This window comes from Pipistrellus kuhlii, unplaced genomic scaffold (assembly GCF_014108245.1).
Source record: "Pipistrellus kuhlii isolate mPipKuh1 unplaced genomic scaffold, mPipKuh1.p scaffold_m20_p_1, whole genome shotgun sequence".
Taxonomy (NCBI): domain Eukaryota; kingdom Metazoa; phylum Chordata; class Mammalia; order Chiroptera; family Vespertilionidae; genus Pipistrellus; species Pipistrellus kuhlii.
The window spans coordinates 164,630,277-164,656,636 of record NW_023425404.1 but is presented as its reverse complement, the minus strand read 5'-3'; the positions used below and the strand labels follow the sequence as shown (position 1 = coordinate 164,656,636).

The window sequence follows — 26,360 nt, the reverse complement described above, 5'->3', positions numbered from 1 at the left end:
AATCCATGCTTGTGGGACAAAGATCACATGGAGGGAAATATAAAGGAAAGCCCCATGCATGTTCCTTCACTCAGATTTGAAAGGTTGTTCCCTGAGTCGGCTGGCTTATTAAACAGTGTCCCTCCTATTCTTTGAAGCGTCCTTAGTTTTCTTTGTTCTTCTGTAACAACATGGGAAAAGAGACTTTTCAGAGGTGGCTTGTAGAGAGCACCTGGGAAGGCACAGGGGCATTTCTTTAATTACTGTCAGCTGAATCCAGTGGCAGCAGCAAAGCCATGCCCTGGAAACACATTCTGCAAAAAAAAAAAAAAAAAAAAAAAAGGCAGAAGGGTTGTCAGCTTGACCTTCATCTCTGCCCAGGTGCCTGGGAGTGAGTTTTATCATGTAAATCCAGTCAAACACTAGGCCCACCCAAGAATGCAAATAATCTCCTTTGTCTTGACTTTTTTTAGTCAAAAACTTCCTCCTAGTATTTGGGGTTTAAAATAAACACGCTGTATCTGCTCTGGGTCACTGTCTCTCCATCAGAAGAGGGTAGTGTTATGCCCAGACTTCGTGATCCCCAAGGACCACCAGGGAGCGGAGTCCGATGCAATAAACAAAAGAGCCTGTACCATGCTAGCAATGGGCTCCTCCCACTCATGCCTGCAGCATGGCGGAAGAGAGCGAATTTCTCCCAGTCCAGGGGTTTTGAGGGCTAGGGATAACTCCGCCCTATGGGGCGGAGTTGGGAGCTCATCCTCACCTCGCCCTGCCCTTTCAGGTAACATCCCACCCAGCCCCAGCTTTTTCCTTTTATCTCTGTGTCTGTCTTTTTCTTTCATTTTCTCAATCACCAGCTGCTATGGAAATAGGGTCAGAACAGTGAGACAGAAAAGGGACTCTATCCATTAATGCTGGTTTTTTAAATGTTGGAAGAGACCACCAGCCAAAGCATGTACAATAGTTGTCCTATAGATGCTGGAAAGGGCAAGGAAACAAACTGTTCCTTAGAACCTCAGAAAGGAACCCAGCCTGCTGACCCCTTTGTTTTAGCCCAAGGAGACCCATGTCAGACTTCTGATCTACCTACAGAGCAATAGATCTGTATTGCTTTTAGGCCACTAAATATGTGGTAATTTGTGATAGAGAAGCATCCATCCTATACAAAAACTGCTGTTTGAAATTTTAACCCTGCTATTTGGCTTCTGTAAATGCTTGCTTGCTTAAGTAATAAGGAAAATAAGACTACTCCCAGTTGAGAGAGGCCATTAAACCTTCCCCAGATGAAGTTATCAGAGCTGGCACCAGACCAATCCTTTGGTTGAGGTCTCAAGGCCCCAGCACATAGGGGCTCTTTGAGAACTTGCAAAGAGCCAAAACCGGTTTAGCTCAGTGGATAGAGCGTCAGCCTGTGGACTGAAAGGTCCCGGTTTCGATTCCAGTCAAGGGCATGTACCTTGGTTGTGGGCACATCCCCAGTAGTGGGTGTGCAAGAGGCAGCTGATCAATGATTCTCTTTCATCATTGATGTTTCTAACTCTCTATCCCTCTCTCTTCCTCTCTGTAAAAAAATCAATAAAATATATATTTTTTTAAAAGAACTTGCAAAGAGGGCCAGAAACACCGCATATTTGGGAGACAAGTAAGGTAAAAACATAAAAATAGGGAAAATTCCTCCATGTTAGGGCCCATAATTTGAGAGACATTTTCCTCTGGACTGGCGTGTAATAAATGTAACTCCACCTCTCTAAGTATTGCTTGGTTATTCTCCGGTTTTCTGTAACAATAGGAAGCAAATACAGTATTCATTTAGAATTCATTTTTCTCACTAACTTACACCAGCTATCACGTGGGACCTCCCTGTCTCTTAAAATCAAGACTGTAAGTGCAGATCCCCAGTCCACCAGCTGGAGGAGCCAGTCTTTTCTAAGGGGCTTCTCATGGCCATCTCCATCTGTGCCTATTAATACAATTTAGCATGGGAACCATTTCATCATTCCGCTCATCTGTTCCCATTTTATACATCACAGACCTAAGTGGCATTTATTTGCTGTTCTATATTTCCACTTAAATATTTTGTATAAAATTGTACTTTTGCTACAGAAACACAAACCAAATGAAATCAAATGGTTTTTTTTTCAAAAACATTCCTTTATGTTTTCTTCAATAGAAATTTCAGAATCTAGTCGTCTTTCTCTTCTATCAAATCCTGTTCTAGAGTAGTTTGTGACCCTTTAGCCTACTGAACCTTACAAGTCTCAAGTCTGGGCGCTCTTTTCTCCAACCAGTAGCTTATCAAGAGCTTTCGCTAAAAAAGTTTCTGCACAGCAAAAGAAACCATCAACAAAATGAAAAAAACAACCCACTGTTGAGAGAACATATTTGCTAATGATTCATCTGAAAGGAATTAAAATGCAAAATTTATAAAGAACTAATACAACTCAACACCAAAACACCAAGCAATCCAATTAAAAAATGAACAGAGGACCTGAATAGACACTTCTCCAGAGGACATACAAGTGGCAATAGACTTATGAAAAGCTGTTCAACATCACCAATCGTCAGCGAAATGCAAATTAAAACCACAATAAGACATCACTTCATACCTGTCAGGATAGCTATCAGTCAATCAGCAAACAAGTGTTCGTGAGGATATGGAGAAAAGGGAACTCTGATACACTGTTGGTGGGAATGCAGATTGGTGCAGCCACTGTGGAAATGAGTATGGAGGTTTCTAAAAAAAAATAAATAAAAATGGAACTACTTTATGACCCAGCAATTCCAATGCTGGGTATATATCCAAAGAAACCCAAAGCACGAATTCAAAGGATATATGTACAGCTATGTTTTTTTCAGCATTATTTACAATAGCCAAGCTATGGAAGCAACCCAAGTGCCTATCAATAGATGAGTAAATTAAAAAGCTGTGGCGCATATATACAATGGAATATTATTTGGCCAGAAAAAAAAAAAATCTTAGCATTTGCAACAGTATGGATGGACTTAGAGCATATAATGCTAAATGCAATAACTCAGTCAGAGAAAGACAAATACCACATGATTTCATTTATATGTAGAATCTAAATAAGAGAATACATGAACAAATAAAACTAAAACAGACTCACAGATATAGAGAACAGATTATGATAGGCAGAGGGAAGGAAGGTTGAGGAATTGAGTGAAAGAGGTAGAGGAATAAAGAAGTACAAATTTGGTAGTTGCAAAATTATCACAGAGGTGTAAAGTACAATATAGGGAATATAGTCAATAATACTGTAATAACAATGTATGGTACAATTGGGTATTGGAAATATCAGGGGAAACACTTTGTAAAATATATGGTTGTCTACTATGTTGTACACCTGAAACTAACACAAAATATTGAACATAAATTATAATTGGAAAAACATTTTTCAAGAAAAATAATTATTTTAAAAAGGTTATGCAATAGAAGAAAATAAAAAATAAGAGTTTTCTCTAACAAAATATTTCTTCCCCTAAGAACTGCAACGAAGAGAATTATTTGATACCCTTCTATCGATACATAAACTTTGACTATTTAATACATCATCTTCCATAATCTACCTAAGGAAACCTTCTCCCTTCCTACTTTTCCCCACCTATATAAAATAAGACAAATATGTTATGGCCATAGCTTAAACTAGGGAACCATTACATTCTAATGATATCATGATCACCTTTCTTGTGAAACAATGAAGGAAAATTTTTAAAAAGTTTAACTCTAAGCTTCTTATTACATTGATTTTCTGTTGTTTTAACTTCACATGCAAAAAATGTTATCTATATTAATCCCCAATATTAAATTATGCCCCACTTGAGCTATAAAGCAACTCATTACTGATTTGTAGGAAAAAGAGCCAATTTTATTATCAACTATGTACCAAGTACTTTTCAGGAATCATCTCATGTAACCAACACAATAAATAAAAATGATCAAACAGTGTTTGATACCACAAGGCAGCACCGTATTTTCTTTTTATTAATAAATTCATAAGGTCAATACTAACATCCTCATAATATAAATAAAGAATGTAAGGCATAGAAGTTTACATCTTTTTCCCAGTGGCAAAAAGTGATGAAGCCAAGATTCATGTCCTGGGATGCTTGACCGAGAAATAATCCTTCTATCCTGTAGGTTATAAGATTGTACAATAGAGTTACAGAAAAGCAAACTGAAATTTCAAGAGTTCAAACAAGTTTCCTAGAGACCCACAACCAATGGGCCAAGGACTAGTTTTCCAGACTCAATCCAGGCAGCATTCCACACTCCATGCACTACTTGCCGCTTCTTTCATTTGCACAGGTTAAGTACTTGCAACCCCAAGCAGACAAAATTTTGACTGAAAGATAATCAGATTTTTCCTCCTCAGTTTTTGATGCTACAATATCTAAAACAAACATGACATGTAAAATAATATGTCGGAGAGGCATCGTTTTATAGAGACAGTAAAAACGTGGCAGTGAAAAAAGACCCAGTGTCATATTTAGCACTTAGACAAAGTATTTCTGGAAGGTCCACAAGAACACAAACAAGTTTTGAGTCTAAGAAAACAAAAATGTGTCTGGGAGATTAGGATATAAAATGACATTTCACTACAGCAGTTTATAGTTTTAGAATTTCCTATAGTAGACCAATATATTAGCTACTAAAATCATTCCTTTTAAAAGATATATTTAATGTGAAATATCTAGCATTGTAAATGGCACAAAGTAAGCACTTATTAATAAATGGCCTTTCCCTTTTCTCTGTCTTTTTTAAATTTTGTGTTTGTTAATCCTCACCCCAGAATACGATTTTTCCCCCATGGATTTTTTTAAGACAGTGTAAGGGAGGACGAGAGGCAAAGAGAGACACATCGGCTGATTGCCTCCCACACCAGTCCCAACATGGGGCCAGGGATGGAGCCTGCAAACCAGGTACCTGCCCCTTGACCGGAATCAAAACCAAGACCCTTCAGTCTGCAGGCCAGAGCTCTAACCACTGAGCAAAACCAGCTAGGGCGGCCTTTCCCTTTTCTGTTTGCTTGTGTGTTGTTGTTTTGTTTTGAAACTGTTGATTTTTATTAACCTGTTTAATTTTTTTTTTTGCTTAAGAATTTGTGGAAGAACAGCGTCTGGGCACTCCGTGGTCGCTCCTACCTGTTCGGTGGGTTGAGCAGTGGGGCTGCGGAGCCGGTGCCGGAGCAGGCGGAGCGCCAGCCTCCGGGTGGGAATCGCTGGGCAGGCACCGGGGTACCTGTGGGTGTCAAGGTCGGTGCCACCTAAATGGGTGTCTGCTGCAAGGTATTCCAGGACCTCCTCCTCCATTTGCAGGCCCAGCAGCGGTGCATTCGGGGACTGGAGCTATCACAGCCTTCTCAATGGCCTTCCCTGTGTTTCCAATCTCTTCGGGGATCTCTGCAGAAATCCAGATCAGGTGCGACCTCTCCAGGGTGCTCACAGGAGATGGGGCCTCACATGCTCAGAACTTCCCGGCCACAGCAGAGCCCCTGAATGAGCTCCCTTGCAGTTGAAGGTGAAGGCAAGCTCCCCCTAGGCCGGAGGAGAGGGTGTCACACACAGCCATGGCAGACAGGTCAGCATCAGCCGCCTGCGTGAGAGGCTGGTGCCCGGCGGGGATCTGTAACCACCAGGAGTCTGGGCTCCGGAAGGCTGCCTGGCTCTGGTGAGTGGCAGTTCCAGGAGTGAGGCTGGCAGCAGTCGGGGTGGCCCCGGGGGCAGCAGCAGGCTTCTGCACAGCTCCTCGGTGTTGCTGGCCAATATGCCACTCCTGACACCAGGGGTTTTCAACGGCAGCATGGCACGAGCTGCCAGCAGCGGCTTCGCCCAGCTTCTCTTCAGATTTACGATGCAGAGGCCACCACTGATCCTTTTGCAGGTGTCCCATGTGGGTGTCAAGGTCGGTGCCACCTAAATGGGTGTCTGCTGCAAGGAATTCCAGGATCCTCCTCCTTCCTTTGCAGAACAGCAAGATCTCTGGACATGGTGAAAGTTTCCCTTTAAGTGCCAAGGGGAACCCAGGACAGTGTTACGCCCCTCTGGTTATCACAGAAAGCTCCTCTTTTCACTCAGAGATGGGCGATATCATCAACAGGATACAGAATTCCAAGAAAGAATTGTTTTAGGGCCAAATCATGCTTTCACTCCACAGATGCGGCTACTCAATAAAGGTTGGCTCTTTGGTTCCATACTTTTAAAAAGAGGCAATTTCTGCAGAAACCGGTTTGGCTCAGTGAATAGAGTGTCAGCCTGTGGACTGAAAAGTCCCAGATTTTATTCCAGTCAAGGGCATGTACCTTGATTGAGGGCACATCCCCAGCAGGAGATGTGCAGGAGGCAGCTGATTGATGTTTCTAACTATCTCTCTCAATTCCTTTCTGTAAAATGTCAATAAAATATATTTTTTTAAAAAGACAATTTCTTAGGAATAGAGGTCTGAATGTAAAAGATGAACTGAGCTTTATTTAAGAAGCCACACTAAACTAACACATACACACACACACACACACACACACACACACACACACACACAAAAAAAAAAAAAAAAAAAAAAAAAACAAGAAAGAAATAAAAATATGCAGGTTTACTATATCCAATTATCACTAGATTTCCCATACACACAGAATGAAAAAATGCTTTTATGTTCAGGTTATTTATGAGACATGTGCTGAGTTGCTTAGTTCTTAGAACAGATTTTCTCCAATTGGGTAGAAAAGAATGGTGAAGGTAGAAAACCAGAGCAAAAAGGTATTATTTAGCTCATTAAAAAGTAAAGTCACTGCTCTACTTAAAGTTGAGTTAGAGATACTTTCAGAAAGAAAACAGAAAAGATAAAATATGCTTCTTTGAAAAACAATTCCCAAGAGACTAAATGTGCATAAAGTCCTTGAAAAAATAGAAAGAACAATGAAGAGTTTCATATAATTTAGTAGTCATATGGCATGTGGCCAATCTCCCTAATTACAAAATAGCCAATCCATGTTGATTCCTAAAATGAAAGTCCTTTCCAAGACTAGGTAGCATCTAGTGTTTTTGCTTATTCAACAAATGCTTATTGAATATTTTCTAAGTCTGTAGTACTAGGATAAGTGCTTTGAGTGATAGAATAACACACCACATCTAGTCCCTGATCACAATTACCAACAAAATCAGAAGAATAGGACATTATTTCTGCTGAAATGCAACTTAAATCCTAGTAGGGCAGATAAGAGAAGTAAAATAATTATAATAAAAGGCAGTATTTAAAAACTATCTTATGACTACAACAAATAGTCTCCAATAGATGCTCAAGAGTAGGATATAGCTAGTAATGGAGAACAAGGTAGGAGGAAAAGTATCCTCCTGCCATGGGCTTCATCAGCATCCCCTCTTATGAGACGATGGAAAATCTTGGATTTCAGAGTATGACCTGGCTTGGTCTGAATGCTGGTTCTGTTACTAGTTGTGCAAGTGGGTAACTTTCTTATTCTCTATGAACTCACTTCCTTATTTGTATAGTTAAACAACATTCACATGCCTTTTTAAAGTTTCTTGTAGGGATACAACCTTCTCTTGATCATTTCCTAGTTCTAATCAGTCTGGTTTCATTCCACTTAAAAAAAAAATTATTTTAGAGAAAGAAAGAGAGAGAAACATCTATGTGAGAGAGATACATGGATCAGTTGCTTCCTGCATGTGTTCCAACTGGGGATCAAACCTGCAACCCAGGCAGGTGCCCTGACCAGTAATTGAACTCACCACTTTCTGGTGCAGGGAAGGATGCTCCAACAAACCAAGCCACACCCACCAGGTCTGGTTTCATCCCACTTTTGATCACTGGAATCAGCACTGCAATAGGCACCCCTTAATTACCACTTTATGACTAAATGAATCTGAGGTCTTTTAACCATTATCTTTATCTCTCTGATTCTTTGTTGTTGATTTCCGGGGGTGGAGGGGGTAATTAAATAATTATTGTTGAAAGTATAACATAGGTTCCCCCTTCCCTGCCCCTTGACTCTGCCACTTCTTTGACTCCCTTAATCACTCATTGAATGTCATTCATCCCAGGTCTTAATAACACTACACTTGCAGCTATTTTCCTTTGTAGAAGCATTTCTCAAAATACAGGTCAAGACTCACTAGTGAACTCAATTAGTAGATCAACACAAATTTATTTTTTAAATAAAATAAAATAGAATTGGCTTGAAATCAGATGCATCACACTAATTATAATAAGAATTGTTTGGTGACATTTATTTCAGGTGTGTTAGGGAGGAGTATGTGCATATATATTTGTATAGATGGGTTACTGTGCGTTTATGTAGTATATATTCCTGACCAAACTATAACATATATTTCTCATTCAAGTCATGTTGAAAATTCGGCAATCCATGGTTGTAGGGATATTTTCCCCCTCAGTTTAATTTGCTAGTTTCTATTCTTCCACCCTCCTCTTTAATATTGATTTTCTTCTTCTCTGCTAACTATCTATACACCCTAATTATCTCTTTGGCAGCTCTCTCTCCTGAACTTCACAACCAACTTTTCAATACTGCCACCTGGTTTTTTATAGATACCTAAACTCATTATATATTATTGATCACTTTAATTGAGTGACATGAAGAAAGTGATATGCTAGCATGCTGAATCTGACAGCAGGGTGAAAGATAGTTTTGAAGAAGTGGGATGGGAAGTAGTTGGGAAGTTATTGCTATGCTCCAGGTTAATGTGATTAGGGAATAATCTAAAGACAACTTCGGTAGATACCAAGTCTAAAGAATAGGAAGATTAGATTATTTTTCAAAGTTTGAAATCTGAAATGAAAGCAATTTCAATAATAATAATCACCAGTGGTTATATATGCCACTTATGTAGGATACCACATCTAAGCAGTTAAAAGGCTAAAATCTACCCAGAACTAAGTCCAACCCATAATTTAGTTCCATAGAAATTTTAGTTTAATAAGTACTATATATCTCTAGTTAGATTTAACTTAGCATATCTATAATAATGAAAGTGTAATATGCTAACTAGACTGGACATCAAGCTGGGGCTGTGAGGGAAGCCCGGGTTCCAGGTGCCAGAAGGAAGCTGGTACCAGCAGCTGGGGGAAGGAAGGCCTACTCTTACATAAATTTTGTGCATCAGGACTCTAGTAGTTAATAAAAATAAATAAATACATATTCAGCAAAACTAACTCCTCTGAAATTCTAGTGCTAGCTGAATTTATATATCTGTATATGAGTCATATCTGTATTTGAGTCATAATCAAATATGTAAATAGGTCATAAGTTTTACATTTTTCCCATAGTTCTTCACTTTATAAAAATTTGAGAATAAAAATGGAAAATTTTAAATTTTACTTGGATTTTTATTTTATTTTTTTAAATCAATCTTTATTGTTCATATTATTACAAAAGTTCTTCATTTTTTCCCCCCTCCACCAGGTTCCCACCCCACCCTCTGCCCTTTCTCCACCCCCCATTGTCCTCATCCATGGGTGCACAGTTTATGTTCAGTCTCTTCCTGCATCCCCCCCACTTCCCTTTTCCCCTAGAATTGTCAGTCCACTACCCTCCCATATCTCTGATTCTATTATATTCAACAGTTGATATTGTTCATCAGGTTTTTTAATTTCCTTGGTTTTTTTTTTAATTAATAAACTTTTATATTTTTAAGAATAAAATTTAAAATCTAATAATTTTAAACCTTGTTTTTTCTGCCCTGGGAATTGAGAAGCAAACTTGTTTACATGTAAACTTGCCCTTAGGCTATCAAAAGGCATAGCCATTCAAATGTAAATGAACACATTGTTTAAAGATAGCTGCTGGCTGGAATTGGATTACCTGTTCTGGGTGGGAAGGGCATGTCCTCCCCTTTCTCCATTAAAATTAAGGTGTTAACTTTAAAACCTCTTTTTGGCAAGAGGCTTTAAACTTTCAGAACTTTAGATTTTTCAGGTAGCAAATCAATTACTTCGCATTTTCTCAATTCAATAATGCCTCCGCATTCCCAAGGATACACTTAAAAAAAAAAAAGACACATCTAAATAGATCAACCAACCTCATCCAGACCCCACATAAGGCACTTACAGATCAACACCCCAGCACTACATCAACTCAACACATCCAGATCTAAGTCTTCATCACTTGATTCAGCAGACCCTCAAGTTCCCCCAAAAGTTTCCAGCCATGTCTGAGAAGCAGCCCTGGGGCATAGGCAGGCCAGGAGCAAGCTGCTCCCAACCTTGCTGCTCCATGCCCAGCTGCTCCAGGCCTAACCGCTGCTGCTTCGGGCCCAGCTGCTCTGGGCCTGGCTGCTCCTGGCCTGGCTGCTCTGGGCCTGGCTGCTCCAGGCCCGGCTGCTCCAGGCCTGGCTGCTCCTGACCTGGCCGCTCCCGGCCCGGCTGCTCCGGGCCTGGATACTCCGGGTCTGGCTGCTCTTGGCCTGGCCGCTCTGGGCCTAGCTGCTGCTGCTCTGGTTCTGGCTGCTGCTGCTCTGGTTCTGGCTGCTGCTGCTCTGGGGCCTAGCTGCCACTGCCCTGGGCCTGGCCACTCTGGGCCTGGCCACTGCTGCTCCAACATTCTGTCTTTTTTTTTTTTTTTTTAACTTATTTATGTTGCAATGTTGGCTGATGACTTGATTTCTGTCTTAATCTTCAATTTTTCAAGATCTTCTTTGTATTCTTTCTTAAGTAATTTTACTATCTTTTGCTATAACTTGACTTCTTCACATTGAAAACTTCTTCGGTTTCTTCCTCCTAGTCCTGCAAGCTCAGCAGGCTGGCCCGAGGCCCCCTTTGTTCTCCGGGGCCTCCTGCTGGCTTCAGCCTGTTGCCGTGGTCTGTGCCGCCCAGGAAGCAGCCCCCGGCCTCGGCTTTGTGGGCCGTGATAAGCGGTCAAGGGCCCAGCGGCACCTCCCCGCTGGGGGCCCTGTCGCCCAGCTCCTTGCCCGGCGCCCAGCAATGGCTCCTGCTCCTCATCGTGCTCTTCCCAGTCTGGAGCTTTTGTCTCCTTCCTGCCAGGGCAATCCTGCGGCACAGCCAACCGTCCCTTCTCTGCACGCAATGTGCGCACCTCCGGGGGCTCTGCCTTTCGCTGCTCCCCTGGATTTCCACCTTACTGCTCAGTTTCCCTCTGTCTGAGCCTGGGTCCCCAGGGTCTGGCCGAGAACTGGGGTTCAGAGCATTTGGAACTGGGGCTCAGCACAATCTGGAGCTTTTGTGTCCTTCCCGCTAGGGTAATCTAGCATCAGCATCAACAGTCCGTCCTCTGTGCGCAATGTGTGCGACTCTGGGGGCTCTGCCTTTCGCCGCTCCCCTGGGATTCCGCCTCACCACCCAGGCTCCCTCTGTTTGAGCCTGGGTTCCCAGGGTCTCGCCCAGAACTGGGGTTCAACACAGTCTGGAGCTTTTATCTCCTTCCCACTAGGGAACGCCAGCCAGGCACTCAGCCTCCCTCTCCTCTCTGGCTCCATTCTCTCCGTGCGTGCAGTGTGTCTCTGTACCTTAGGCTTTTACAGCTCCTCTGACTTTCCTTCTGGTTTTCTCTTTCCTTCTCGTTGTAGAATTTCCAGTTAGTCGACTTCCTGTAGCTCTGGCAATGTCCATTTTATATTTTAGTTGTATTTTATTGAAATTGTTGTGTGCAGCTGCGGTTAGGTGTTTACCTGTGCAGCCATCTTGGATCCTCTACACTTTACTTGGATTTTTAAACTCTACACTTAGGTGTAAAGATTTTTCCCCCCAACGCAATCCCCTTTAAATCACACTAAAATGTCTCTTGCTCTTTTCTAGAAATTGTTTAACTTCCAAATTATGTGTCAACAAAAAAAAAATCTGTGTTGCTGTTATGTCAGATAATTAATTCCTACTTTTCTCCTCCTCTTCAACTAAACTTCATAAAATGCCCTCGAACAACACTTTAACAGGGTGATGACAATTTGATTAAATCAAGACCTCAGCAAAGAAAAATCATGATGGAATTAAAGACGGTTATGGATTACAGTTTGAGGTTTTGTTGCCATTCTTCAATGAGTCCAGCAGCTACATAAAATGACTACCTAAAAAGTCAATGAGTGCTTATAAATTCATGTTTCCACTTTCCCACCAATAAAAGAGTGAAAGATACCCATCTATTAATGTACAACATGGTTAAAAGAGAAGTGGACTTCAAATCAGAGAGTTAGGGTGTGTGTGTGTTAATCTGAGTTCATCTTTTGTTAGTGATTTGTCCTTAAGGAAGTCACTTAAATCTCTCTGAAGCTCCCTTTTTTTTCATTCTTTAAAAAATTAATTTATTTTACAATCTAAAAAGCACTGACATAAAAAGCATGTAAATAACAATATTTCTCAATGTTTTCTGCTGAAATGCTCTATAAAACAAGCCTAAGGAAAAGGAGACAGACCAGCAAGTGAGCCATCAGTTATAAGAAAGAAGGTAAGGAAAAGAAGATAATGTTTAGAGAAGTTCACTTAAAAATGATTCCTTGTGAGACAGGCCAGGAGAACATAGTTCACACAGTAGCTCAAGGTACCCAAGATCAATAAATAGGAAAGCTTTTTAAAATGGAAGGAAAAAGAGGAATGGAGTTCATACTAATTCTTACATTGCAACAGGAAGCTGCATGCACATAACAATATAATTGGTCTCACAAATAAGAGATGCTACCAGTGGCATTATTTCAGTGTGAATATGTAAAACTATGTAGCTTATTTGGAATCATTTAGGAAAAACATGAGATTATCAGTCAAAAAGTAGGTAGACATAAAGTAGGAATGCAGTTGCTATGTTTGTATCCAAGAAGAATGGCATGTATTTGAGGTGAAATGAGACCATCAGGATGGAGGCCTGATCCAACAGGATCAGTATCCTTTAAAAAAAAAAAGACAGGAGCGCTCTCTCTCTCTCTCTCTCTCTCTCTCTCTCTCTCTCTCTCTCTCTCTCTCTCTCTCCCCTCTTCTCTTCTCTTCTCTTCTCTCTCTCTGCATACACACACAGAAGAAAGGACATTTGAGGACAAAGGGGTTGTCTTCAAGCCAGAAAGAGTTCTCACCAGAAACTGACCCTGCCAGAACTTGATCCAGGACGTCTATCCTAGAAAATCATGAGAAAACAAATTCCTGGTATTTATTTCACTCAGTCTGTGGTATTGTGTTATGGCAGCCTGGACCAACTAAGGCAGTCCTGGATTTGAAACACCACACCTAGACTTCCCACTACCACCCCACAATTTTCCCAATATGGTTCTCTTAAGTAAAATATGGAAAAGGGGAGGGAGCACACAGACAAAACACAACTCATAATATCAGAAAACATCATATTACATGTATTTTCTTTTTTAAAAAAAGTTTAGATATTTATTTATTATGGTGTATGTATTTTCTTTGTTACCAGATCTTTGGGAGAAAGCAATGCAACGATCTCTAATTAAAAAGTGAAAGTTTGCCCTCCTCCTTCAGCATTGCAATCAGGAGTTAACACTATCAGTAGTGTGACTTTTATCTTTCTAGACTTATTTTTGAAAGTCAAGAAATAAGAAATCAAGTGAATTTTAGTAGTTTTCTTATTTGTACATTTCTAGGAGTTATCAGAAATTCTATCTTACAATATAGATTGTTATGATTCATCTCTAGAAATTCTAATTCAGTAGATCTGGGGTGTGATATAAAAATCTGTATTTCAAGTACATTAATTCTGATGATCAGTTCCAATACCACATTTGGTCAAACACTAGTTGAAATATCCTAGCTATGTGTTCTAAAGTTTTATTAACATTACTACCTGTTTTAATATTGTTCAGTTACTAAATTTTCACCCTGCCTTAAAAAATGTACTCATTTTATGAGTTTCATAATATATTATTTGTGTAACAATCGCTAAACATTTATGATTCCCTTCAGAAAAACAGAAAATCATATTCTAATTGAGCTACGAACTTGGATGCAAGCCTACTAGAACTCATAGGAAAAGGTGTTTCTCTGTTTTATTTTCCTTTTTATTAGTTTACAGTCACCAATTACCTATTTATTCCCACATTTTATAGTTGAACTAATTTGATCCCATAATCTCAAGGCATTCATAAAGACAGAGAGATTAGGCAAATAAAAGACAACCAAATGTGTTTCTCCCCTCTCTGGTGAAATTTAAACTAGAGCAACTGAAGTTTATTGTAAACTGCCAGTGTTAAAGAAAAAATGCACTAGAAATTCATTTTATTAGGGAGGAATAGATAAATAGGAAGCACTCTGCTCCCTTGTAGTACCATTGATACCTTTAAAGCAATTTAAAAATAGTATATTAACAACTAAAGGTGATTTGTAATGTGAGTTGAACATTTTGTCATTGGGGTCAGTCAAGATAGATTTTCATTCAATTATCTATGTATCTTACCTCCCCAAGGATACTTGAAAGAGTCATCTGTACCAAATTCTTCAGTGATTTTTTTTTACTTGAAGTTTATTAGCTCAATGGCAGACTGATGTATTGCACTTAAATTACACTCAAATGCCATTTCTTTAAAAATCTACTAACATGGCTTTACACTAAGGAGTTAAATTCAATCATTCAATTTAGCTTTTGATTCTTTAGAGAAATTACTTTCCTTTATCAAATTCAAGCTGCAAGGCTGCTAGAAAAGGTGTTAATCATGTCATTTGATACCATTAATATAAGCTTTGTTTTTATCCAGTTCTCTGCTCAACTTCCTTTTGCATTATTTATTTTTTAGTAAGAGTCTTCCACTGCATGAATACTTCTGAAGAGAAACATATGTGCATTAGGAAACATACTAAGCAATCAATCAATAAATATTTGTTGGATATCTACCATGTTCCTGAAGAAGACTTGTGCCCTTCACTCAAAGAATTGGTCATCTTATTGGCAAAATATGACTTACATATATGCAATGATTAGAGAGCCATAAAATAATGTGTTAAATTGTGTGATTTGAAGAATTATATGCTACACAAGAAGATCAGAGAATTTAAACTGGGCTCTAAAAAAGAAGCAAGGTTTTGGAGGAAGAAGAGAAAAATGGAAACCATTACAAAAAGACTGAAAATGGCCCTAACCAGTTTGGGCCAGTGGATAGAGCAACAGCCTATGGACTGAAAGGTCCTAAGTTCGATTCTGGTCAAGAGCATGTACCTTGGTTGTGGACACATCCCCAGTAGGAGGCAACTGATTGATGTTTCTCTCTCATGGATGATTCTAACTCTCTATCCCTCTCCCTTCCTCTCTGTAAAAAATCAATAAAATATATAAATAATAATTTTTTAAAAAGACTGAAAATGGAATGAGTGCAGAAGATGGGCTCAGAAGCAACAAGTGTGGTCAATGTGATAGGCCAGCCAGCCCAGACTAGAAGTTTTATGTCAGAAACAGTAGGAAATATAGACTGGCTCAAACTGAAATAGCATTCATTAGACTGTCCTGCTGTAAAACAAACAGAAGAAGAAAGAATATCTCTAATCTCTAAAAGGGTACATTCCTTAGAGAAAGATAATATTTTAAGAAGAATATTCCATCCTTGCTTCTCCAAATTATTTGCCTACAGATTTTTTTTTTTTTCTGCACTTAAATTTGATTCATTTCCCTCCATCACTTGATTGGCAAAGTACCAGAGAAGAATTTAAATTCAATTTTGTTTAAGCTTTTTTTCCCTTTTTCTTTTTAGGGTAGGAAGTGATGGATTCGGCTCAATATAATCAGTCACTGACTGGGCATTATAATAGCCAGACATTTGTTATGCTCCAAATTCTGCATTGTTTTGAATACAGAATAACTCCCTGTGAGAATTATAAACTGAGGTTTCTAGCAAAGAGGAAATTAATTAAGAATATCTCAAGCATACTGACAATGAATTCACAATGCAAAAAGAATAATATTTTAAAATTTGGGAGATGACCATCAACTTCTCCTTCCTTAGGAAGTTGGGAAAATCTCTTCCTGCCAATTCTTTTTTCACTGTCCTCTTTTTTGAAAGTACGTTTTTGTTTATTGTTCTTAGTTTCTCTGTTCTATTTCCTGTCTTGGTACCATGGTGGAGTTTTGCAGAGACCCTTGACAGTGATGCATAGTCTAGTCAATCCTGACATTTGGGCTCTGTGGTCTCCCTGAGAATCCCAGTCACCCCAGTCACCCCATCACCCCCATTCTCCCTCTCCTTCGCACTCTCTCTTGTACTATTCTCATTACGTGTATGTATTAGGTAAAAGTGTTGGTTGCCAATTTAAACTATTTATTGTCTGCCCTGATTCAGCTGCTGCTGGATTTCTGAACATTATCTGCCAATAACTTCCATGCAACACATGCTCGCTGCAGCTTTCACTCCTGTTGCCAGTTGCTGAATTCTTTGTACACATTCGCAATTCATTGTGTTCCCCCCTTCTTGCTGTTTTTGGCATTTGCCCTAACTGCTGGATTTTCCTGTATGGAGAGGTTCAGCAATTCTCTTTACAAACTCTCTGCCCAGTGGGAGGTGCTATTATTTTACTTTATTTGGAGAAATTGGCTATTCCCCCAGGAAATCAAACAAAACCCTTGTCTTTTATACTTCCTCATTTTCTCACTCTGACTAGAGTCAAAAGGTATTTCACCCAGGGGCTATGAGCATAGCAGGGACATTTGTTTGTTTATTTTATTTAAGCTCCAGTCTTTCCACTAAATGTGAGTATAAAATCCAACTTCATGGAGTTTAGAGCTAGCTAATAGCTAATGTTGCCTGAGCACCTAAGTGCCAAATAATATGCTAATGATTCACATGATTTCTTTCAATTAATTTCCACTATGAACCTTTGAAATACGTGCTATAATCCTCCTTATTTAGTAAGTAAAATGAAATTTTTAAAAGCTAAGTGAATTTTACCAAGTTAACAAAATCTGGCTTTAAATATAGGTAGGTATAGGTAGTGAAGAAGCTACAAGATGCCAATTTCTTTAATTCTATCTTACATTGCCTCTCAGATCATCCATGACATGAGGAAATAATCAGTTTAGGATGAGATCATGACCTCCTTGTCCAGCAGCATTATTATTAAAAACAAACAACAAACAAACAGGCAACATTATGAGTGCCCAGGGCAAGATTAAATAATTTATTTCATATTATGCATATGCATTAATTAAAATAGATAAAACTAAGGCCAAGTTATTGTTACAAATAGAACGAAGCTTAGTTCAAATATAGGATAAGATCATTACTCACTTACTTAACAGTCCAGAGGGAAGAGTTTCGGTCAGCTGGGTAGATCTCCTTGGTCTGTTACTCAGGGACCCAAACTAGTAGGGCTTATTTATTTATCACAACAGCGTTTCAATGTACCTCTAGTCACCTTTGAATATCAACATTCCATAACAACAACAAAAATGAGAAAGGACAGCCGAAACTGGTTTGGCTCAGTGGATAGAGCGTCGGTCTGCGGACTGAAAGGTCCCAGGTTCGATTCCGGTCAAGGGCAAGTACATTGGTTGTGGGCACATCCCCGGTGGGGGGTGTGCAGGAGGCAGCTGGTCGATGATTCTCTCTCATTAATGTTTCTGGCTATCTATCCCTTTCCCTTCCTCTCTGTGAAAAATCAATAAAATATATTTTTTTTTTTAAATGAGCAAGGACATGAGGGGCACGTCTGGAAGTTTTTATAGCCAACCTCGGAAATGGCTGCCTTTACTCCTACTTGGACAGAACAGTGGGAGCATTGCAAGAGCACAGTCTCCTGACCAAACCTAAACATAAGGGAAGTTAGGAAACACTGAGTAGCTGGCTGGCCACATCCCAGACCTTCAATTAAAAGGAAAGAGCAAAGGAGCAGATTCTCAGGGACAGACAGAAAGCCATCTTCACACAGCCCACCTCTCTGACAATCAAACATCTGTATCTAGATTCAGTAGACTCCTTTCTCAAGGAGACAATTCAAAGTCTTACCAGTTGCTGCATCCAGTTCAAAGTCCCATATCTCTGGAATGTGAACTTTCTCTGCCAGGGCTACATTTTCCCCCCATAACACAGAAACCGAAATGAAGGTGTGCTGCTTGAGTCCCAGTCATTACAGGTTGATGGAGCCAGATAATCATAATAAAAACTCCTCTTCAAAAGGAGAAGAATGTATAGAGAAACAGAAACACTCTTTCTTTACTAGTAGGAAGGCCATTTTTGAAGACAGTTTGGCAGTGTTATTTTTTTCCCCTCAAAAGTAAATATCTTCTTACCATATGATCTAGCAAATGAGTTGAAAGCTTATGTCTACATTAAAACCTGCACATGAATAATTCATACTTGCCTAAACCTGAAAGCGGATGAGATGTCCTTCAAAAGGTGAACGGATAGCAAGCTGCCACTCATCTATACAACTGGAACATTATCCAATGATTTTGAAAAAAGAAACTATACAGCCATGAAAAGACATGAAGAGCCCTCAAATGCAGATTGCTAAGTGAAAGAAGCCAATCTGAAAATGCTACACTCTGTAAGACTCACTACAACTATATGACATTCTGGGAAAGGCAAACTTATAAGAAAATTAGTGGTTACTAGGGGCTGGGGCAGGGCAGGAGGTTGAGGGGGTGGCCTGAGGCAGAAGGGAGAGATGAATAAGTGGAGTACAGGGAATTCTTATTGCAGTGAAACTATTCCGTATTATATCATAATGATGGATATATGTCATTACAGATTTGTCAAAACCCATAGAATATATAACACAAAGAGCAAGCCCTAAGGTAAAGTATTGAATCTAGTTAATAATGTATCTATCTTGGCTCATCAATTGTAAAAAATTGTACTACGCTAATGGAAGATATTAATAATAGGGGAAACTGTGGGTTTGGGAATTGAAGTGAGGGGGAATATGGGAACTATCTACATTTTCCACTCTATTTTTCTGTAAACCTCAAATTGATGAAAAAAAAAAAAGAAAGAAAATAATTTTTTTTTTTTAAGAGAAGACCAGCAAAAATACAGCAACGGTAATATTTGAAATGATATATTCCTGCTGGGTGGGTCCTTTGTAAGACCCTGCCCTGGTATTGGAGGGCATCCCAGACAGGCTGATTCTCATTTCTGGGTGAGGCTTCAGTATCCAACATGCTCAGGGCCCCTGGGTTTGCATTCTAAGAGGTTTCTCCTTCGCTGCCATCCGCCATGGCACAGCTGCCATGAACACTGAGTGTATGCCCCTCCTACAGGTCAAGGAGTCAAAAGCTTTCACAGGAGAGGATTACAGTTGTTTTGACAGTACAGTTCCCTCAAAAAACTACGTGTTTGCCCTTGATTGTTTACCTCAGTGGTTAGAGCATCAGCCTGTGGACTGGGGGGCCCTGGGTTCAATTCTAGTCAGGGGCACGTGTCCGGGGTGTGGGCTTGATACCCAATAGGAGGCATGCAGAGGCAGGTAATCGATGATTCTCTCTCATCGTTAGTCTTTTTGTCTCTCTCTCCCTTTCCCTTCCTCTCTGAAATCAATAAAAAAAATTTTTTTTAAAAACTAAGTAAGTTTTGGGACAATTTATTTCCTGTCCCTTCCAAATACCAGTGGCTATATTCAAAGTAATTTCTTAGACATAATTTTTAGTCTGCTCTTTTTTTAACTACCCTGAGGAGAGTGGGTGTGTGTGTGTGTGTGTGTGTACATGCATAAGCACACACACACACACACACATACCTGTGTATAAATATAACGGACAGCAGCTACCTTGAGTTGGGTGGGAAGAGATCAGATTTTTGCTGGAAGGGTAAGTACCTTACTTGAACTTAGACATCTTTTTGAGCCTTTGCATTTGAAGCCTTTTTAAGTCTCATTTCCTGTTTGGGTTTCAGAAGCAGTTGGTTTTCCAACCCCGGGAAGCCTGTGAATTCTCTCCCTCCCCTTCCATCTCTGCACAAGCAAGCCAATTCTTGCAATACAGTGCCTTACTTGGAGCAATGAATAGCAGCCAAAACGTATAAACATTCCAGCTCTTTTCCAACCACTACACCTAAAACTATATGAGCATGCAGTCCGCATTCCAAGTCTTAGTTGGAGATAGTTTTAATAAATGTCAGTGTTTTGTCATGATATCATGAATTTCTCCAACTGTTCAGCCTGCGACACTACTGCCCAAACATTACTTTCTGGATTGGTTACAGTGGCAAATTGGTTGAAACAAACACCAAGAATTCAGCTTAAAAAATATGTCTTTCTCACAGAAAAGGGGTTGCAGGCCAACTCTGGCTTTTCTCAGTGCAGCCATTTGGGCATTAGTCTGATGCTGATCCTGCCCCTTGAATCACATGCAAGTCCCAAGATCTCTCCGGTTATCATCATGCCCGTTAGGTAAAAGGAGAACAGAGCATGGCAAATGATCAGGGGGGTTAAAGGCCAGGCCTGGGAGTGGGTCACAGCACTTCTACTCACATACCTCATTCAATGTCTAACTGCAGAAACGCTGGGGAAAGTAGTGTAGCTGACCACCCATTTGCCCAACACTTCAATTCCAATGCCAGAGGGGAGAATGCATTTTAACAGGCAACAAAATTACCCTAATCCTAATAAGCCTCAGCTCCACTCCAGCCTACTTGCATGTGATAGTGACTGACTTGTACCCCATCACCACACAAGAGGGGGCCAATCCGCTTTCACCTCTAGGCACCCACAGTTCTCCTGTCAGGGCAAGAAAAAGCAATACCCCTTCCACTTCACCTAAAGTGAAGCATATCCATTTCCCATCATTTCAAACATGAATGCTTCTATTAGCCTTTGCTTCTGATGATAGTTGTAGGTGGGAAGGTTCAAGAACAGGCAAACCCATCAGATCAGAGTAGTGCAAATCACTATGTCCATCATGTGGAGAATAATCATGTGGAGAATCAACAGCCAACTCCATGTTGCACTTGCAGCCCTGTACTTTATTATTTTTTAAATATATTTTATTGATTTTTTATAGAGAGGAAGAGAGAAGGATAGAGAGTTAGAAACATCGATGAGAGAGAATCATCGATCAGCTGCCTCTTGCACAGCACCTACTGGGGATGTGCCCACAATCAAGGTACATGCCCTTGACTGGAATCAAACCTGGGACCTTCAGTCTGCAGGCTGACACTCTATCCACTGAGCCAAACCGGTTTTGGTGCAGCCCTGTACTTTATACCTGGTCCTCCTACAAGCAGCAAGGATGGGACTTGGGTTTCATTTTGCCATCTTCTTTCTCAAGTACCCACCTCTCTGGGGAAAACAAAAATCCTTTTACTGGCACAGTGTCATCTCCATCCAGAAAAATAAATAAAAATATTTATTTTTAAAAACCATGAGATTTCAGTACATCATAATCACTAATATTAAGTCACTTTGAGGTGTGAGGCACAGGTCAAAGAGGTTTCCTTGCACTGTATTACTTCCATCTTCCCAGATAGTATTGTCCCCATTCTACTGAAGTGGAAACTGAGGCTGAGAGAAGATCACTAAGCAGAAGCTGAGACAAAATCATACATTGACGAAGAGTGCACAGTCCAAAATGTTTTTATTTGGATGAACAATGACATCACATTTTTTCTCTAAGGCCAATGTATAACTCGTAAGTGGTTCTTGCTTTACTTTTGTGCAACGAAAGACCCATTGAGGTTTACCCAGACTGAACAGTCAGCTTCGAAGCAGTATTGATGTCTTTACCCATTACAGGAGGTGCCTGTAGCCTCTACATGGCAGTTTTTATATTCCTACCTACCCAGACTGCAGAACACACTGTCCAGAAACCTTGCAAGGGTAAAGCGTTAAGCGTTGTTCAGAAGCAATCTGAACCTCACCCTACTTAATATTTGAGTCATCTAAAGTGACTTGCTTGCCGAAACCAGTTTGGCTCTGTGGATAGAGCATCGGTCTGCAAACTGAAAGGTCCCAGGTTCGATTCCGGTCAAGGGCATGTACATTGGTTGCCGGCACATCCCCAATAGGGGGTGTGCAGGAGGCAGCAGGTGGATGTTTCTCTCTCGTTGATGTTTCTAGCTGTCTATCCTTCTCCTTTCACTCTGTAAAAAATCAATAAAATATATTTTTTTAAAAAGTGGCTTGTTCTAATTCCACACTTATCAGGCAACTTTCTGAATTTGAATTGGCTTAGCATGTTATTCTACAGCAGGGGAAAATGTGGTGCTCTAAAGGATTTAGAGTATTTATGGTTGCGGTAATTCCTTATGGCAAAATTAGTAAGTGGCTTAAATTATAGAGTGAGTTCTCATGCCCATTGCTAAGAGACAAACTGCTATGATCATGCAAACTCACGTGCTCTCGCCAAGGAATAATTAAAGTTATCATTGAAAATTAATAACTTGATATTCTTGGATCTAGGAAAGAGTATTGAACACAAGAACCAGAAGCCCTCACTGGTCATATTATTTGGTTCAAAGATACAAGGCTAAGTATAAAATATGAAGGAAAAAAAAAAAACAGGAAAAGGAAAGCAATGAGAAGTCTAGAAATTAAATTGTGCAAAATTCAGGTTTCATTCAGATGTTGATTAGTAGGAACTATAGGATATTAAGGGATATGGGGACTTGGCCAATACAAAAAATATATATATATATATATATATATATATATATATATATATATATATATATATATAATATTTTTTATCTATAATTTTATAATTTTACACCACAAAAGAGAAAAAATTTAGAAGATCATCCACAACACATTAATTTGACATTTCCTGCATGGTGTTATTCAGACGCGGGCTCTGAGAAGAATGAAGAAATTGAATTTGACTGAAATCAATGCAAAGGTAAAAACTCAAGAATCAAAGGCTAATATGAGAGTCCATGTGTGAAAGCTATGGGAAATGGGTATGCTTCTGACAGGGTTGAAAAAGTCAAGTGAAAGGACATACGTTTTTGTTTTCTGCAAAACGGGGCTCCCTCTGTTCAGATATGGCTAGAACTGATTCTGGCAGACGCCTGGTGAACACCCATCTAAGTCTGGTGCTGTACTAGGTGCTGGATAAAATATGAGAGAAACATGTAAATGGTTCCTATCTATAGGATACTTTAAATATTACTGAATAAATACATCAGTAGTTTCTCAACAAGATGAATAAATATGTGGTAAAGACTGGAATCCCAGCTGAGTTCCAACCCACATTCTCATGGCCACTGTGGTACACAGAGCTCCATAGAGACAGCTCCAAGGCAAGTACAAGTCAGATGGGCCCTGGGCAACTCTGTGGTCACTGAGGAAAGTAAGGAGATGCAGGTAAAGGTGTTCCTAAGAAGCCCAGTGGCAAACTGTCACCATACGCTTTCTGTGCAAACTTGCAGGGAGGAGCACAAGAAAAAGCTCCAAGATGCTTCAGGCACCTTCCCAGGATTTGCTAAGAAGTGCAGTGCTCAGCGAGGTGGAAGACCTCCCTGCTAAAGAGAAAGGAGGAGGCCATGACCGGTTTGGCTCAGTGGATAGAGCGTCAGCCTGGAGACGGGAAGGTCCCAGGTTCAATTCCGGTCAAGGGCATGTACCTTGTTTGTGAACACATCTCCAGTGGGGGTGTGAAGGAAGCAGCTGATCGATGTCTCTATCCCTTTCCTTCCTCTCTGTAAAAAAATAAATAAATTATATCTTTAAAAAAAGAAAAGAAGAGGTGAAGACATGGCAAAGGTGGACAAGGCCCGCTTGAAAGAGAAATGAAAACCTGTGTCCCTCCTAAAGGGGAAACAAAAAAGACATGTAAGGGTCCCAAAGCACCCAATCAGCCTTCCTTGGCCTTTCTCTTGTTCTGAGTATCGCTCCAAAGTCAAAGGAGAGCATCACTTCCTGCCCGCTGGTGATGGTGCAAAGAAGCTGGGGGAGATGTGGAGTCACACAGCTGCAGGTGACAAGGTGCCGAATGGAAAGAAGGCTGAGCTGAAGGAGAAATACAGAAAGGAGGTTATTGGGTATTGAGTTAAAGGAGAGCTTGATATGGGGGGGGGGGGGGGAAGCGTCAGCAAAGCTGATAAAAGCAAGAAAAAGAAGGAGGAGGAGGAAGACTGGGAAGTTGAAGAGAAGGATGAGGATAAGGAAGAAGAAGAAGATGATGATGATGATGATGGATGATGATGATTCTAGAGCAGTTTTTTTTTCTTATGTATAAAGTATTTAACCCCGCTATACATAACTCTCTCCATTTAAAGAAAAATATTGAACTGTAAGGCTGTGGAAGATTTGTTTTTAAACTGCACAGTGTCTTTTCTTATATGGATAACACACTACCAAATGTGTCTTTTGATAGCCCTGTCCTGGTAGTATTTTCCATAGTCACTAACTTTGCCTGCTACATTTTGGCTTGAATTTGGCTTGAAAACTTAAAGCAGGTTTTTGTTGGTGCACAGCACAGATTAGGTATATTTGGGGATGGCAGGTTTTTTTTAATCTTCAATTGTGTCTGATGCAGCTTATACAAAATAATTGTTGTTCTATTGATTGAATACCACACTGTAATTGCAAACAATCAAACAAAAACTTTGTAGCTGTTTTGTTGACATCCTGAATGCTTCTAAGTAAATACAATTTTTTTAATTTAAAAAAAAAAAAAAGATCACAAGCTCATTAGATATTCAAATATAAGGACTTCAAGAAAGCTTTTAGGCATCAGTATCACAAGACAACAAAGCCTAATCTTGTAGCAGCTTCAGGAGATACCACCTGCCCTTCTACCCCAATATTTTTTATATATATCTAGAGGCCTGGTGCACAGGATTCATGCACTGGTGGGGAGCTTGGTCTGTGGGGATCAGCCAGCTGTGAGAGCACTCTGCTCATCCTGGTCAGCTAAGTGGCGTTCCCACTGTGGGAGCACACTGACCACCAGAAGGCATCTCCTATAATGAGCGTCTGCTCCCTAGTGGTCAGTGCACATCATAGTGACTGGTCGACGGGTCGTTCTGGTCATTCTGTTGTCTGGTCGCTGGGCTTTTATCATATAGGATTTTATAGAAAAGATATATATATATATATATATATATATATATATATATATATATATATATAATCCTAATATGCAAATAGACCAAATGGTGGAACAACAGAACAACCAGCCACTATGATGTGTACTGACTACCAGGGGGTGCACGCAGAAGATAGCAGGCATCAGCAGCAGGCAGAAGAGTGTGGAATATGGCAGGCATCAACCATGGTGGGGTGGTAGAGCAGGTGAGTAGGGGTGCCAGACCAATGACAAGTCTCATTGGGCAAGCCTCTGGTGGTTACTGAAAATTCTTTGCTCATGCATGCCGTGGTCCTGCCAGGTGCTCACACCTGTTGCTAGTGCTAGCCCTGCTCACACCCACTGCTGTTGCCCAGCACCAGCCCCGATTGTTTGGCACCATCAGTGATTGCAAGCGGCAGCTGCCTGCCCTAATCTCCCCTCAGGGCTTCTCCACCTGCCCCTGTTCCTGAGGGACAATCAGGATAGCAGCCACCACTCGCACCCACTGACAGTGCCAGCCCCACTTGCACCAGCTGCTGGCACCAGCCCCAATTGCTCTGCAAAGTCAGTGTGTGGGAGTGGTATCAGCGGGAGCAGGGCTGCCAGCAAAGAGGAGACCAGGGACCACGGTGAGAGGGGCCAGGCAAAGGTGCTGAGGATAGGCTGAGGCCTGTATCGTCCCTGTGCCCACCATAGCCTCTCAGCCCACAGTTCCTTTCGAGGTGCATGAGTTAGTGAACTTGGCCCCTAGTATTTATTATAATATAATAATATACAGGGTAGAGTAAAAACAGGTTTACATTTGTAATATTCTTGTATTATTTATTAATTATTATATTATTTTTCATATGAACAACTGTAAACTTATGTTTGCCCCACCCTGTATATATCCTTTTACTTATGTATAGAAACTCCTTAAAATCATTGTCAATCATAAAAGTATATCCAAGAAGTAGGGATAAGTGACTGGAGATTCCAATAGACAGTCTCAAGTGGCAAACAATTATGAGAAGTTTGAGGATGGTTACACTGGGTGCCAAATTTGCTGCTAAAAACACACATACACACGCTTTTAGAAAATAAAATTTATATTTCAACTGTCTGCCAAGATGGGACCAATAAAATCTTAACATTTTTAACTGGCTTCCAACGTCTAAAAATCAGAATGGATTAGCTAAAAATTCATTTTCCCAACTTGCATATTTTTTGAAAATCTGAAAACACTGTATCTGCATTCCCACATGTAACCAACTCATCCTTTCATTTATCAAATACTCACAGAGCTCTGACGATGAGCCAGGCCCTGCTCTAGTTTCTGGAAATATATCAGAGACAACAGGGATACAAGGGAAGAAAGAAAAGTAAAGAAAAGATTCCATAATGTCACAGAGACTATTTCAGTAGACTCTATCTTCTTGAGCTAAGCAGCAGCTGCCTCCAGGGCCCTGCGAC

General features: G+C 40.2%; 1 pseudogene; it reads left to right on the top strand.

Annotated features, from left to right (window-relative positions):
- The first annotated feature begins 7,382 nt into the window (after positions 1–7,382).
- On the top strand, positions 7,383–24,037 carry LOC118723836 (annotated as a pseudogene).
- The last annotated feature ends 2,323 nt before the right edge of the window (positions 24,038–26,360 follow it).